At 37.8% G+C, this 14,024-nt stretch overlaps 1 protein-coding gene across 6 annotated transcripts in view; it reads right to left on the minus strand.

Moving 5' to 3' along the window:
• The window catches only part of WASF1 (WASP family member 1), a 98,814-nt gene that overhangs the window by 42,142 nt on the left and 42,648 nt on the right, over positions 1–14,024 (minus strand). The window contains exon 1 of one of the 6 annotated variants that reach the window (XM_064508874.1): positions 35–53. The exons of the other annotated variants lie outside the window; for them this stretch is intronic. The gene's annotated coding sequence lies outside the window, so the exon portion shown is untranslated. Of the gene's footprint in view, positions 1–34; positions 54–14,024 lie in introns of those variants that run through there. 6 annotated transcript variants of the gene reach the window in all.

Genomic DNA, 14,024 nt, shown 5'->3' on the forward strand with positions numbered 1-14,024 from the left:
GGCAGCAAATAATAAATATTTAAAGAAAAGGTACCTGAACTTCACGGCTGCTAAGAGCTGTAACAAAACCTGGTCGGTACCGCGAAGATGCGCACTCTCCAGGCTGGCTACGGCATTAAACTTCTCTACGCTGCTCAGCAGCGGGGCGCCAACTCTTCCAACTCGGCACTCACCGCGAGCGGAGCGCCAACTCTTCCAACTCGGCACTCACCGCGAGCGGAGCGCAGCGCAGCGCAGCGCAGTGCAGCGCCGCAGAGCGGAGCGGAGCGGAGCGGAGCGGGGCCGCCCTCGGCGACGACGGGCCGCGCGCGCACGCACCTCCGGCCACGGGGCCGCCGGGCGCAGGCCGGCCCTCGCGCTAAGGCATTAGAGTTCACCCCGCCGCGCCCTGCCTGCGCAGCCCCGCTATCTCTACAAAGGCAACACAGAAGCGCTCACCCCCGGCGGCCAAAGCCTTCCCTTTCTCCGCAGAAGCATGAGGAGAACTCCCTGAAGGCAGAATGATTAAGAAATAATTATTCCTCTGGTACCAGGCCACTTCTGGTAAATATTAAATTAGGACATGCCAAAAAAATGAGGAATGAGTGGCTGCGCAGGGGTGAGGAAAGAAAAGGAAGGGGAAATACGACAGCCTGTGCTTTTCATTATGCTGGCTTTACTGTTGAATCCAAGAAGGAAATTGGATGCTAATGAAATAATAAATAATGTCAGGAATCTACAGTAGTACTAAGACCAACGTACAGAGGACTCCGACTAAGAAACCTGATACAACACAGGAGGCAGTTACGCAGCTCCTGTGTATTAATTCACAAGTGATTCACAGTATATTAACTAGTATCCACTTATTAGTAACATACGTCAGCAATGACTATCAGAAGCTTTCTGCACCTCAAAATATTACTAGACATCTGGAGAGGTGATGTTAGTACTGCAAGAGCAAGTGATAAGTTGCATATTTAGCAAAGGAAATTATTTACACCGTCCAAAACACATTTTATGCTATGCTATCAAAACAATGTCTGAAGACTACTGGTTCTGATTTTTTTTTTTTTTAGTTTTAAAGGAGAAGTCAAAATATGCCAAGTATCAAGTAAGATGTATAGATATGCAATAATAACAAGAAAATTCCCCAGAAGGGGGCTTGTCGCAAAAATTGGGGATGTGCGTGAACAACATTCTGCCCTGTCTACTGCCCTTGATGCCACTTACCACGTTTGAACAGACATGCCACTGGAAAAAAGGTACTAACATTCACAAGGAAGTTGTTTACTTTTGAAAAGCAATATTATTAAATATTCAGTAGCTCAGAAACACTGACGATTTGTATTGCTTAAGGCTAGAAACTGATCATTTGATCTTTCACTCATTATTACATCAAAACTCCCTACTGAAGTCCATAACACATTTGCCAAACCACCACCAGAGGACTCAAGGACCGCGCGGAGAGCAGACACGGTGAAACCACGCGGCCTATTTCCCAGCGAGCGCAGGGCTGCTGGGGACGATACCTTTTCTAGTATTTCAGCCATGCAACTTTCATCATTCTAGGTAGCGGGGGGCTGCGGTAATTTCGGGGGGGAAAATTCCAGTACAATCTTCTACAGTCCAGTACATCTCATGCGAAGAAAAACATGCCAGTTCTCTTGCTCTCGCTCTCAGTTCTGTTCTCCTGTATTTTCAGATTACAGATATTGATTCTTATTTGGCTGTCTGCAACCTTAGGTATTTACTGATAACATACCCTTTATTAACTAGCAATTCTATCAAGTTACAGATCTTTGTTCCTATTTAGGAGTAAAGTTTCACTAATTCCCATAATCTTTATTACTCTTACTCAAATACAATATAATTTACCAGCATTATTCTGGTACTGTGGTATCCAAAAGTGAAATAAGTATTTTGGATGCATTTGTGTTACATGAGCATATCTACAAATGCCTAAACATTGTGCTGAACCCTTTCAGATATATTCTGCCTATTCGTTATTTATTATCACCTACTTCATCTTGCACACAAATATATTGCAATTTTACAATTTTTTTTTCATGATGAAGTTTCTAGTTTGCATGTCCTTTGACGGTGGAGGACTGGGGGCAAAACTCACAAATCCTTGGTCCTGTGAATAGTTATTCTGAAGTTAAATGAGATTCTTTGCAGGAACACATTTAGAAGTTGCAATAGGCAGTTTTGTCTATTAGCTCTAATTTATGTGAATTAACAAGAATGAATATTCTTTTACATGCAGTCAAAGCAACCATGCATGCCAATATTTATTAACATGAAGTGTCCCATTATTTGCCTTTCCATTATCACAGTCTGATAAAAGATAAATAAGACTGCATCCTTTGACCTATAAAAGAAACGCCATTCTTTTAGCCAATTCATGTAGCAAGTAGGGTTTACCTGCAAGAAAGTTTTTAACCTTTTAAAATTTTAATAATTTCTAATATTACATAAATTCTTTAAGCCATAGTTTAAACATTTTGACAAAACATTATGCAGAAAAACTTACTTTCCAGATAAAATTACATTTTGTAATAATTGCATGAGAATTTAAATACTTCCTATTTACATACATATTTGTAAACTAAACTAAAATATTAAAATTAACTTTAGTCAGCATTTACTTTTACTGACTATGACTGAACTTGAGAAATATTCTTGCCAGGATGGGGATAATATTGCAGAAAAAAACCCTAATATTTCTGTGAACACTGGAACTTATAACAGCTAGTCCCCTCAAGGTTTGTGTCTTATGGTTGACTCCGAGCTTCAGCATAAGCTGTTCCTCTAATTGGGATAGCTGCAAGATGCATTTCCTCTCTGGTTTCCTGTATCTATTTACATGTAAACTAACACTGTCAACTTTCCATTGCTCGTAACATTTACAAAGACATTTTCATAAAATGTGCAGGACTTGAACAGTATTTCAAGTATCTGTCCCTCTGTTAAATTTGGCTCAAAATAGACAGCAGTTTAAAAACTATTGGAATGAAAAGGGGAGGACAGGCAAACAAACAGAAAATGACGGCATTTGCCTCCTTTTCTTGAGCCAGAGACTAAAGCAGAATTAGAAATTTAATTTAAGTAACTTGGTTTGGTGTTATGCTTCAAAGAGCACATTTAAAATTACCAGTTTAAATAACAGGAGGCACAGACATGAAGGTAAGAACATATCTGTATTTATACATTCTTGTACTTGGAAATACAAAATCTGTGGAAGTAAAAACTACAATCACTAGACAGGAGCTGCCCCCTGAGTTTCAAAGCAGAGACGAAGCTAGCAAGCATTTGGAAGTCTTGCGAGGGAACTTATCTTTCCTGGGTCAGAAGATTATTTTCAATTGTGTGCTCCTCATAAATTAGGCTTTTTAATAAAGAGACAATGAAGGTATATCTAAGGCTTATTGCATCAACATTATTCAACCATGATGACTAAAAAGCTGCATGTACATATTTATCAGGGAAAACAAGGTGTTCTCAGTCTGCAGGAAAAGCATCTAAGGCCCTGAGAATCATTATATGCGACAATGATATATTCTGTGACAAGGGAATCACTGAGTAAACACAGACCTCTGCTGGTTCCTTTAAGGGAGTCCAGGGACTATGGATGTGAAACAGAAGAGAAAAGAAAGTGAATCTGCTCATTCTCTACAATACAGCAGAAGATCACTACAGCCAGCCAAGAGGAATGGCAGACCCAGTAACGGTGTTAAAAAAAGTTGGCTCCTTCTCTCTTATAAATATTTAGCAAAGGATAAATAGTGACTGAATAGGGATGGAGAAATGAGATAATCTTTAGTTGTCTCTGCAAGGAGCTCTGAAAAGATACATTAGCATTGCTGGACTTTGAACTAATACATATAATTACCAAGTAATAAAGATACCTGCTTGTCTCAGAGGTAAATAGCGTAACAACCAACAAACTCGATAATCTCAGTAATTCCTTCTGCTTTTAAGATACAGTAACTGCAGATATTCAGAGAACACAGGGCGTAGCATTGGAGTAAAACTCTGTGTGAAATCCCAATTATCAAATACTGGTGCTCCTGTCAAAATTTTGGATTCAAACATGGAAAAAGGGAGGAATCGGGCTGAGAAGACAGCAACATAGTCACTTTAACAGTCTCTGAGGACCTACATGGGAAATCACTGTACCTACCTAAAGGTCTTTGTCTTTCCATAGAATGCACAGAAAACATAGGTGCCTATAAGAGGGCAATCCACTCCATTTATTTGGTGTTTTCTACTGAGGATGTAGGGAACCAGTAGGAAATCTAGAAGGCCTCTTTCAGATTAACTGTCTACCCTCTTTGATGGACAGGTACCAAAGCAAGGATGACTCTCACCTTCTGAACAACAGCCTGGTTTTCGTAGCACTTACTCTAGAAATGGGTATCTGGCTTCCATCCTTTAATTAGTCTTAATAAAGATGATTAACATGAGACTGAACTCATGTTTCCTTTATCACAGTTATCATAAGCATTAAGCCATAAAGTATTTTGGGTGAAAGCACTTAAAACTGAGCAAGCAAGCAAGGAAGCCCAAGTCTTATCCAGAAGCTAGGACATTAGCTGGAAGGGGAGGAGAATTCAGATCTCAGTCCCAGAAAATAATTATGCATTTAAAAAGTTTATATACTATCATTAGAGAAAAATCAGTCCCAGAATTACTGATTAGGAGATCAGATTTTTGTCCTTTCAGTGTAGCATCCTTGTTACTGAAAGGCACTTTCCTCTAGGGCATAGCCCCTTCTCCCCCTGTAAGAGGGAGACATAGGTTTAAACCACTTAGTTCGAGCGGAGCGTTGCACCCAGATTTCTCAGTGCTCTGACTAATGTGCCATAACTGAGTGAATGCTCTATCACTCAGGCACAGTAACCATCACTGTGACGTGAGATGAAATTAGTCATAGATCTAATCCTTGCTAACCTTTCCAGGTTTCTCCGGGGACTATGGCAGAATTTGGGTAGCTGTCCAGAACATCGAGGCAGAAGTTAAGATCTGCCTCCTCAAATTAGGCACCTCTAAGCATGTGTGTGCGATTCCAGTTAAATATTTCAGCTAGATAGGGAGGTGCCTAATATATCTATACACACAGTGTTAAGCAGCCTTGGAAAATAAGTAGATCTGACTTTCTGGGATTTCTATATTTTGAGTGGCTAAATTGCAATTTGGTTAGGATATGCCATTCTTAAACCTCGAATCCAATCCTATGCAATGCAGAGGCCAACACTGTATAATCCTATTCATGAACTAAACTAGTCAAGCTCCACCTTAAATCTGCTTAAATCTTTTGTTCTCATTATTAAATTTAAACACAATTTTCTCCTCAGATGGTATGACAATATTCTAATTCCATCCTAAATTTATGATTAGTATTAATTTGTTCCTGTTCTAAGTTTTCTTCATTGCTCATTTTCCCCCGAGAAAAATCTGTCTCTCCAACCCCACCTTTGTCCTTTACAATCCTCCCAGTTTAATATAATTAAAACATATTATAATCAAATTTCACATAATTAAAACCAGCCAACAACATGCCTTTCTGATGGAAGCACAGCTGTCCAGCCAAGGAAGTGCAGAACCCTTAATTATCACATGGACATTGGTTCAAGTCAAAAGGTGCTCTTCTGATGCTGTTTCAGGTCCTTTCACTAACTTATGCATGAGAAGACTGTCCAGAGGATTTTAACTAGCATGTTCGTGGGACACCACTCAGGATCCTATGCAATCCAGAGCCATGCCTGAAAGGAGTGGATGTGGAATTTAGCATAGAATTCAGCATAGATGCAGGCTGCCATATCTAAGGAGCTCATTAAGATATGGGAAAAGGGATATAGGGAAATAATAGGAAAAATCCATGATACAGAACAGAGCATGGAGAAGGTAAGGCTAGGTGGAACCCAAGTCCAGAATGGTTCTGATATTCTCCATGGATTTGTACAAAGTTAGTAGAGACTTTTTGCACTCATTAATATCCCAAAGTGATCTGAAGGGAGACTTTAACTAATCAAAAGAAAAGAGCCATGTTTTTAATACCACTAAAGGTGGTATGCACAAGAACATAACGGCCCCAATGGCATGCATTGATAAGGCCAATATCACTACAAACTGAAGATATTTTCTGCAAGACAGAGGAAATAAAGAGACTGGCCCACACCTCTTGATTTTCAGGGCACTTCTTTCTGTCGAGGAGATAGTACCATCATGTCGTGCAAATTATCCTGACCTGGCAAATACAGGCATTCAAACTTCTCTGATAAAAGATCAGAGTTGTCTTCTCTTTAGTATGAGGAAATAATTACAGTAATATCTTTTCTTGAGATGGAGGGATTAATTTCATCTCAGATTGGAAGAGCAGCTTCTAGTTATTTCAGTCTTTTGTTAAAAAGTATCTGGAAAGAGATAGAGATGGTAAGGCTGAGGGCTGCTAGTGAATCAGAGTAGATGCAGAAGTTACTTTCAACTGGTGAAACTGCTTCAGGCCTGATGCACACTGACCCCAAAGAAGTGGCCTGGAGTCAGAGATAGGGGGAAGCATCTCCTAAACAAAGGTCCAAGGTGCTTTCTGAGGTGCAATGAACACAGAGCACAAAAAACGTCTATGGCAGTGGAATTGCTGTCTCCTCCACTGACAGTTATGAGGTCTTAAAATTCCTTTGAAAATAACTGTAGTCAGAGTCTTCAACTTGGGAAGGTGAAGAAGGCATTTAGAAAAATAAATCTTAGAACCAGAGACAACACTCGAAAGAGATCTCAAGGTAGCCTCTGAATCCTTAGAAGAAAGTTAAGGCAACACCCTTTCTGGAACTAAATGCCCACTACTCCAAAACAAAAGATATCTTTCAGTTGCAGATCTCCAAGCCATCAGCCATGCCAGCAAAGCCAAATCATCATTTCTCATGGGGAGGAACTGTGCAGTTGTCTCTAAAAAGCAACCTTCTCGTATTAGAGGAAAATTTATTATGCTTGTGCTGGGGGACATAATCCCTCAAAGTTTCCTCTTCTTTGGCTTGTATATGACAGTGTGCGAATCAAAACTTCTGAAAGTGAGGAAATTCTCTGCAAGCTAAGATGTCTTAGAGGAGTTTGCATGGGATGAAGAAAGCAAAAATATCATAATTAGAAATAGGTAGAAGTATTAATAGAAACAGCTTGGTTGAGAACCTGTCCTTAAAATGCACAGTGGTCTCACAATCAGAAGCAGTTTTATTTCTCTTTAACGAGAAATCTGTCTAAAAAGAGAAAACTGAACAATTAGGTTTCCAGGATCTAAATCCAAAACAAAGACTTTTCCTAGAAGATTACCTCAAGAGCTTCTCCTTGAACTCTTCTCTTGCCTCTGGCTCAAAGCATCTGCAAATATATTTGCCAAAGATGCGGTATTCCCTGATGTAACACAAATGTCTGTTCTAATAATGAAATGAAACAATCACTCAATGTCCAGGCTTAGCTGAAGATGACTTCAGAGCAGTAAAAATGCAATTTCTTAAAGAAAAAGGGCAAACCCTGAAGAAAACTGCACCATGAGGTAAAAGGTCCAGACTAAAATAAATAGAGTAAGGAAAAAAAATCAATAAAAATTACATCAAGAAAAGAGAGCAAAATAAAGCAGAGAGGGGCTAAAAAAGGGGAGACCCCCCCCCCCGCCCAAGCTAGAATTTCCTGCCTATGAATTACTATGGCATGATATATAAGCATTTAAAGCTCTGACTTGCCCAAGCAGCTTGGAGGAATGAAGAAAAACGCACAGTGCTCTAACTCTTCACATGAGGTGTGCAAGGGCTGACACTACCCTCGAGAGTACCACTAAAGCTAAACACATCTCCAGTTGTGAGAGCTTAGGCATATTCATAGTGTATTTTTGAAAGAGAAATTCAAATGCCTACGTGACTATTACTTCACTCATTGTATTAGAGATGGTAAATTCCTCTGATTAATGCCATGAGACTAATAAAAACAACATGAGAAGGTTTTTTCCTCTTTAAAACACAATTTCTATCTAAACTGTCTCATAGAGATATTAAGGGTGGCGAGTATAAAAGCCATCACTGTGACTCATATCTCCAGGAAAGTCGCACAAACATTCACACAAGGTGGAAACATGCATACAAAGCTTAGTGGGAATGCTGATACAGCAAATTCAGGTAGCCTTCTGTCTTTTTGTCAGTAAAAAAACAAAATGAAAAGGAATTGAAATAATATTCCTCTGTAGCAGAGGGTTGATTTTGAGGGGGTATCAGGGAACAACTTCGTACTGCCAAAAACCTTAGCAACTAATTAAAAATAATCTAAAAATAAACTAAAGACAGTTTAATGGTTTTCTCCAGAAATATAAGAAATATAAGCTGTAAATAATATTCCTGCCTTACCCAATATACCTAAATGAAAGATGCAATGAAACAACAACTGCTGGGCTCTTCTGGAAGATCTTTAATCAAAACTTCAATCAAAAGACCAGAAAAAAACAGGAAAGAAAGTAAAAAGCTTGCTTCAAAAATATTAGCTCTAGCACAATCTGCAAAGAAAATAATGCTGTTGACTGCAATGAGTAAAAGCTCAAGCAGCCACCAAATGCTATTCATACTGCTTCCAGATTAAGACTACAAAAGAAAATAGATATGGCTATGCACATAACAGAGTAGGTAAAAAGTTCCTAGTAATGGTCTGGAGATATGTTCCAGTAATGAGCAGCAGAGAATACCATGCTGGTGACCACACTAATACTGCTGTTTCTTCACTAAACAAACCTGTATTTTTCTATTTGTATGTAGTTACAGTGAAACGACACAAAGAAGAGATCAAAAAGCATATATGTAGAAACAAAACTTAGTATGGTTTGGCATGATATTAGTATTATTTTATTTCTCCGTACTTCTCAAAAAGCATACCAAATTTATTTATTATCCTAATTTTTTTCCACCAAAACTATAACTTTTGAACTAAATGCATGCAAAAAGCAAAACAACAGACCTCCTCAAATTATGGAAGAGATGCACATGCTAATTTTCCAGGGAAAAAAAAGCCATCTGCAAACAGGTGAAGTTATGAAAAAACACCTTGTGGTTATGTCATTCTTAAACAACCTGTTCCAACCACCTGCATTTTCTTTTTCAACTGAAGTCTAAGATTTAACTCACACAGCAATTCCTACATTCCTACATGCTTGCAGTTATTCTGTAAGTGTTGAGATGATCCATGCCACGTACATGACGAGAGCAAAGTAATCTGACTGTGAAAGCAACAGGAAAGGAGATGTTTCAGAACGTGTATCCCAATCATACACTGAACTGTTTTCCTCCACAGAACTAACTAGAAAGAAAAGGAGGGGAAACAAAACCCTTCTGCTTTTGCTATTAAACCACATGGCATGTCCAAAGCATCTTCTGATATGCTAATAAGAGGAAAGAATGAAGAAGGAAGGAAGGAAGGAAGGAAAAAAAGGGGGGGGACCTTGTACAAGACTTCATAATAACACAATTAAATTCTTCCCATGTAAATATTTAGATACCTTATCTATAAATGAAAAGAGGCTGAAGGTGATTGTCCAGAACTTACAGTCATACAGTCATTCATAAGCCAGAATTCTGATTACAGAATATTAGTTTACTGAGTCATTCCCTATAAAAGAATTATTCCCTAGCATTGCTGTAACTCAAAAATATCACTACTTATTGATGAAATAGAAACATCCTGTCATGCGAATAGAGGAAATACTAGTATATTTGTCAATAAATAACCAAATGATTACACAACACTGACAGCAAAACTGTTAACTTTGAGAGCAAGGATAAGAAGAGGAGGTTCTTATTTTTAGTACACTCAGTCAACATGTTAGCACACTAATAACGAAATTAAAACTAAAGAAGCATTATAAGCAGATTTTTCTCACTAGGAAAGTAGATATCACTTAAAAGGTATTTTGCTGAAAACATTTCATTTAAATTATGCTTTCAATCACAGTCACAATTTTTTAGTGATTTCTAATAGTCAATATTTTACAGTTGCTCCACATTCTGCTCATTCAATAAATTCCACAGTTTTCAAAAGTGCATATAGGTTATGTATTTTATGTCTTCAAGAGGCCCCAGTTTCCCATATGCCACTTCCAACTTGCTTCAAGGTCACCTGTTCCTTCTAAATATAACTGTAGATGGGAAGAGCAACCTTAAAAATCTCTTTTCAGCTCCTGGTCAGGCTTGCTGAAATAGTACTGAAAATATCACATTAAGTACACTGCAGGAATCCACAATGAGAAAATCCCAGGAACGCTCTCACAGGAGTTTAGAAATACTCTTAGAATCATAAAACTCAGAAAAAGAGCAGGAAAGGTTTCAGGTCATCTACAGTCTATCCATCCATTCTAAGGAATGATCAATTATATATATGTCATTACTAACATACAATTGTTTAACCTGTCCTTAAAAACATCCAATGATATTTCAGAAGTTCTGCAACCTCCCAAGGAAGGTTCCCATGTTTCACTGACAGAAAGGAGCTTTCTGACAGTGAAAAAACACAGGTCAGCTGCAGATTTGAGAAAGAGTATCATTCATTATACCTATAAATAAAACTTACTCATCCCAAATAAAAATACTAGAAAAACGGAGGAGGAAAGAAGGAGACATTCTTACAGCAAAAGTAACTCATCTCGGGGAGATCTAACCCTCAGAAAACCCTGTGTTGCTTTTCTGCCCATCTTGGGCTGATTCTGCCCATCAGCACAACTGCTGGCAAATTTAACGGATTAAGCCACCAGTGATGGGTGCTCATACAGTGGACTGAGAACAGGGGAAAAGCAGACAAACCTTGTTATTCCAGCCGTGCAAAGGGGCCATAGCTACAGCAGATGGGTGGGACAGGCAGTGGGGAGCAGCATCTTAAACTTCCGTAACAAACTCGAACAGAACTCATTTGTCAGTCTTTAAGGCTCACTCATATATGTTGAGTGCACAAAAGCATCCTAGGGCTTGCACTGACTCCAAGTAACTGCCAAAATAATAACAAATCTCCAGTTCTTTATCCCTTTGTTACATAGGAAAGATGGTTTAAGTCAAAATACTATGCTTTCATTTAACAGTTTTTAAAATTCTCAGAAACAGCTAATTCCAAGTAATTCAGTTAAGTATCCCAGAATTTGTATAGACCTGCTATTAACCCAAATCAAACTCAGCTCAGTCAGACTGCTCGCTGGCTCATGGAATGGACAAACAGGCCCAGTCTTCAACTTCTCCACTGAAATCCAGGCAGGAATAGGAGTGACTGGCAAAAACTACTGTGCAATTATTTTCAGTGGCCTACGCAGAAACAGTAGATTAACCAAGTGTATAGATGACAAAAACCCACCACACTGACTTTATTCACAACTGTCAGCATCAAATCACTCAAATGGGTACAAGACCCCAGTCTTGTCTTTAGTCACAGGTTAAAGACAGAGTTCAGAAACTCAGTTATGCTGACTCTTCCTATGCCAGTGCAACAACACTATAGGAGGGGGCAATGACTTATGAAGAACATGTTTGTCTTCATTGACTACTATACCTCTTAAACACATAAGGATAGCACTGCAAACTTAGTCTGAAAAACAAAACCTTCCTGATAAGAAAGCCAATGAGTAAATTGAGTTTTTCTTCTTATGGCCAGGATTTCCAAACTCTAACATACGCTTTGCTTTTGTGACTACTTCCTACATTCAAGGTTCTAATATTAGTATCAGCTTCTAATTGTGCACTACTCTCAATTATTAACATTCAGAGTATGACTAGATGCTCTCTGATTTATCACTTTAAAGATGAATGCTTTTAAAACAGCCATATAAAGAACTTTATATAATCATAGTGCCCCATACCGAGATGCATTTTGTTCACCTCTGTAAACTAAAATGTGGAGAGAAAGAAACGATTGCCAAACATACTTATGCATTGTACAGTATCCTGTTAAGCTGAAATCCTCTTGTTTGAGTGAACAAACTAACAGTCTGGCACTGTTGTCATGGCAGTAAGTTTCACAGTTCTCATACTGACATTATAATGAACAACTCTATCACTCAGCTGCTATTCTGTGAGTATTACAACAGCATCTGAAACTATAAAAAAGTTAGTACTAGTCTGTAATATGAAACTCTTTATAATCCTTGAAATGCACGTAGAGAAGAAAAATTTCTAATAATTTCTAATAAAGAACCCCATAGGGAAGGGCAGAGAGTAATCAAGAACTTCGACTGCTAACCCACTTCTAGATTATCCTTCCTAGAGAAGGCCTTATTTGTTTATAGGATTGAAATGGGCCAATTCAAAGTAATAAGCAGTGGTGGTAAAGATATTTAAAATAATTTTCAGGGATTAACTAAAATAATTCAAAGCAGAAAAATCAATACACAAACACAAAATTTAAATTTTGCATCTACTAAACTATTAGAGGCAGTAGTTCAGAAATAAACATATACATTATCTACACGGCAAAGTTCAATAATTACAAACACCATACACATGCAAAAAAATGTAATTCTTAACTCGAACTGGTAACACTACCAGATTCTTCATCAGCTACATTTGCATGTAGAAAACAGGAAAGAACAGGCAAAACTAAGTAAAACTAGTAAAACTAAGAAGAGATACATGTTAATGCTGTATAAATGTCCTGGAAAGTCAAGCTAAAGTGTTATCAGAAAATATAAGAAGTAAACACCATATTCAGTACTTAATATGTTTTAAATTATCATCTTTGGCTAGATTATCACATACTATGTTTGACTCATTTTTGTGTTAAAGCATGTGTTTTTTTAGTATCAAAGTAGACTCTTTTGAGATGCTATAAAAATTAAGCATGAAGTAAATGCTTGTTCCTATGTGCTAGAGAAGTTTCCTGATGCATTAATGGAACATAAGCATATATAAGAGAAGACAATTAGAAAGTCATGAAAAAGTTCATTATATATTTTAGCAGTTTATTTGCTACATTCATAATTTGATTTTTAATCCCTTCTGACAATAGGGAAATAGCAAGAAAATAGAAGGATTCCATTGCAGAACTCTGACCAGTTGCTGCATTTCTAAACAAAGAATCTGTGGGGACAAGCAACAGTACTTGGCCATGTTATTCACACCATGGAAGTTGCAAGCTTCCTGGAGCTCCTTCACTGAAATGAGGGGTGGTTGCTCGAAGTACTTGTTAAGTTCCACAGATCATCTAGCATCCCTAGTTCATGAATGGGGCAACCTGGTTCAAAACGTTGTGCAGTAAATTTGGCAGTAAAGAACATTCGTTACAAGTTCTGGTAATGTTTTAGAATTCAAAGTTTTCTAGGGTGTTAAATTTGGATAAAATTAAATAGAGAAAAGCCCAAATAATTTGTGTGATTTTCACGGTAGAACACACAGAACAAAGGACAGATAAGTGATTGTGAAAACTGCTAAGGTTTTCTTTTCTGTGCTTATTATTATTTTACTGTAGTGTTATACTGAGATTCCATTTAATGCTAGACGCTGAATAAAGACATTATTCCTGCTCTGAAGATCTTATTTGGTAACACTTGAAAAATTACCTAAATCTATGGCCTATTGCCTTTCATTTATAGGAATGCACATGATTCAAGATAAGAAAATGCATGAATGACACCAAGACAGAAAGGAAAATGGAAAAAGGTGATTAATTTATTTTATCTGTGTAGTATCCCTGTACTCATTTCTTTACTTCCCTTGGTTTTACTACCTGATGTGCACTTTTGCAAAGTAAAAGACATAAACACACATCATCAACAGGTGTTTTAACATTAATTCAGAGAATACAGAATCAAGTATGATGTGCGCAACTGTTCAGTAAAGCTGCAATTTTGCATCTTACATTGTTTGCGCTCTTCCAATTGAATGGAAGAACCATAGGCAGCAGCACATAATCAGCCACTACAGTACAAATTAGAGTATCACACTCAAAAGTTTCAAAAGTATAACTAATGCTGTAAAGTCAGTAACACTGATGAGGAAACATCACTGATTTGGTATTTTAATGCAATCTTTACTTACACA

This window comes from Dromaius novaehollandiae, chromosome 3 (genome assembly GCF_036370855.1).
Source record: "Dromaius novaehollandiae isolate bDroNov1 chromosome 3, bDroNov1.hap1, whole genome shotgun sequence".
Classification (NCBI taxonomy): Eukaryota; Metazoa; Chordata; class Aves; order Casuariiformes; family Dromaiidae; genus Dromaius; species Dromaius novaehollandiae.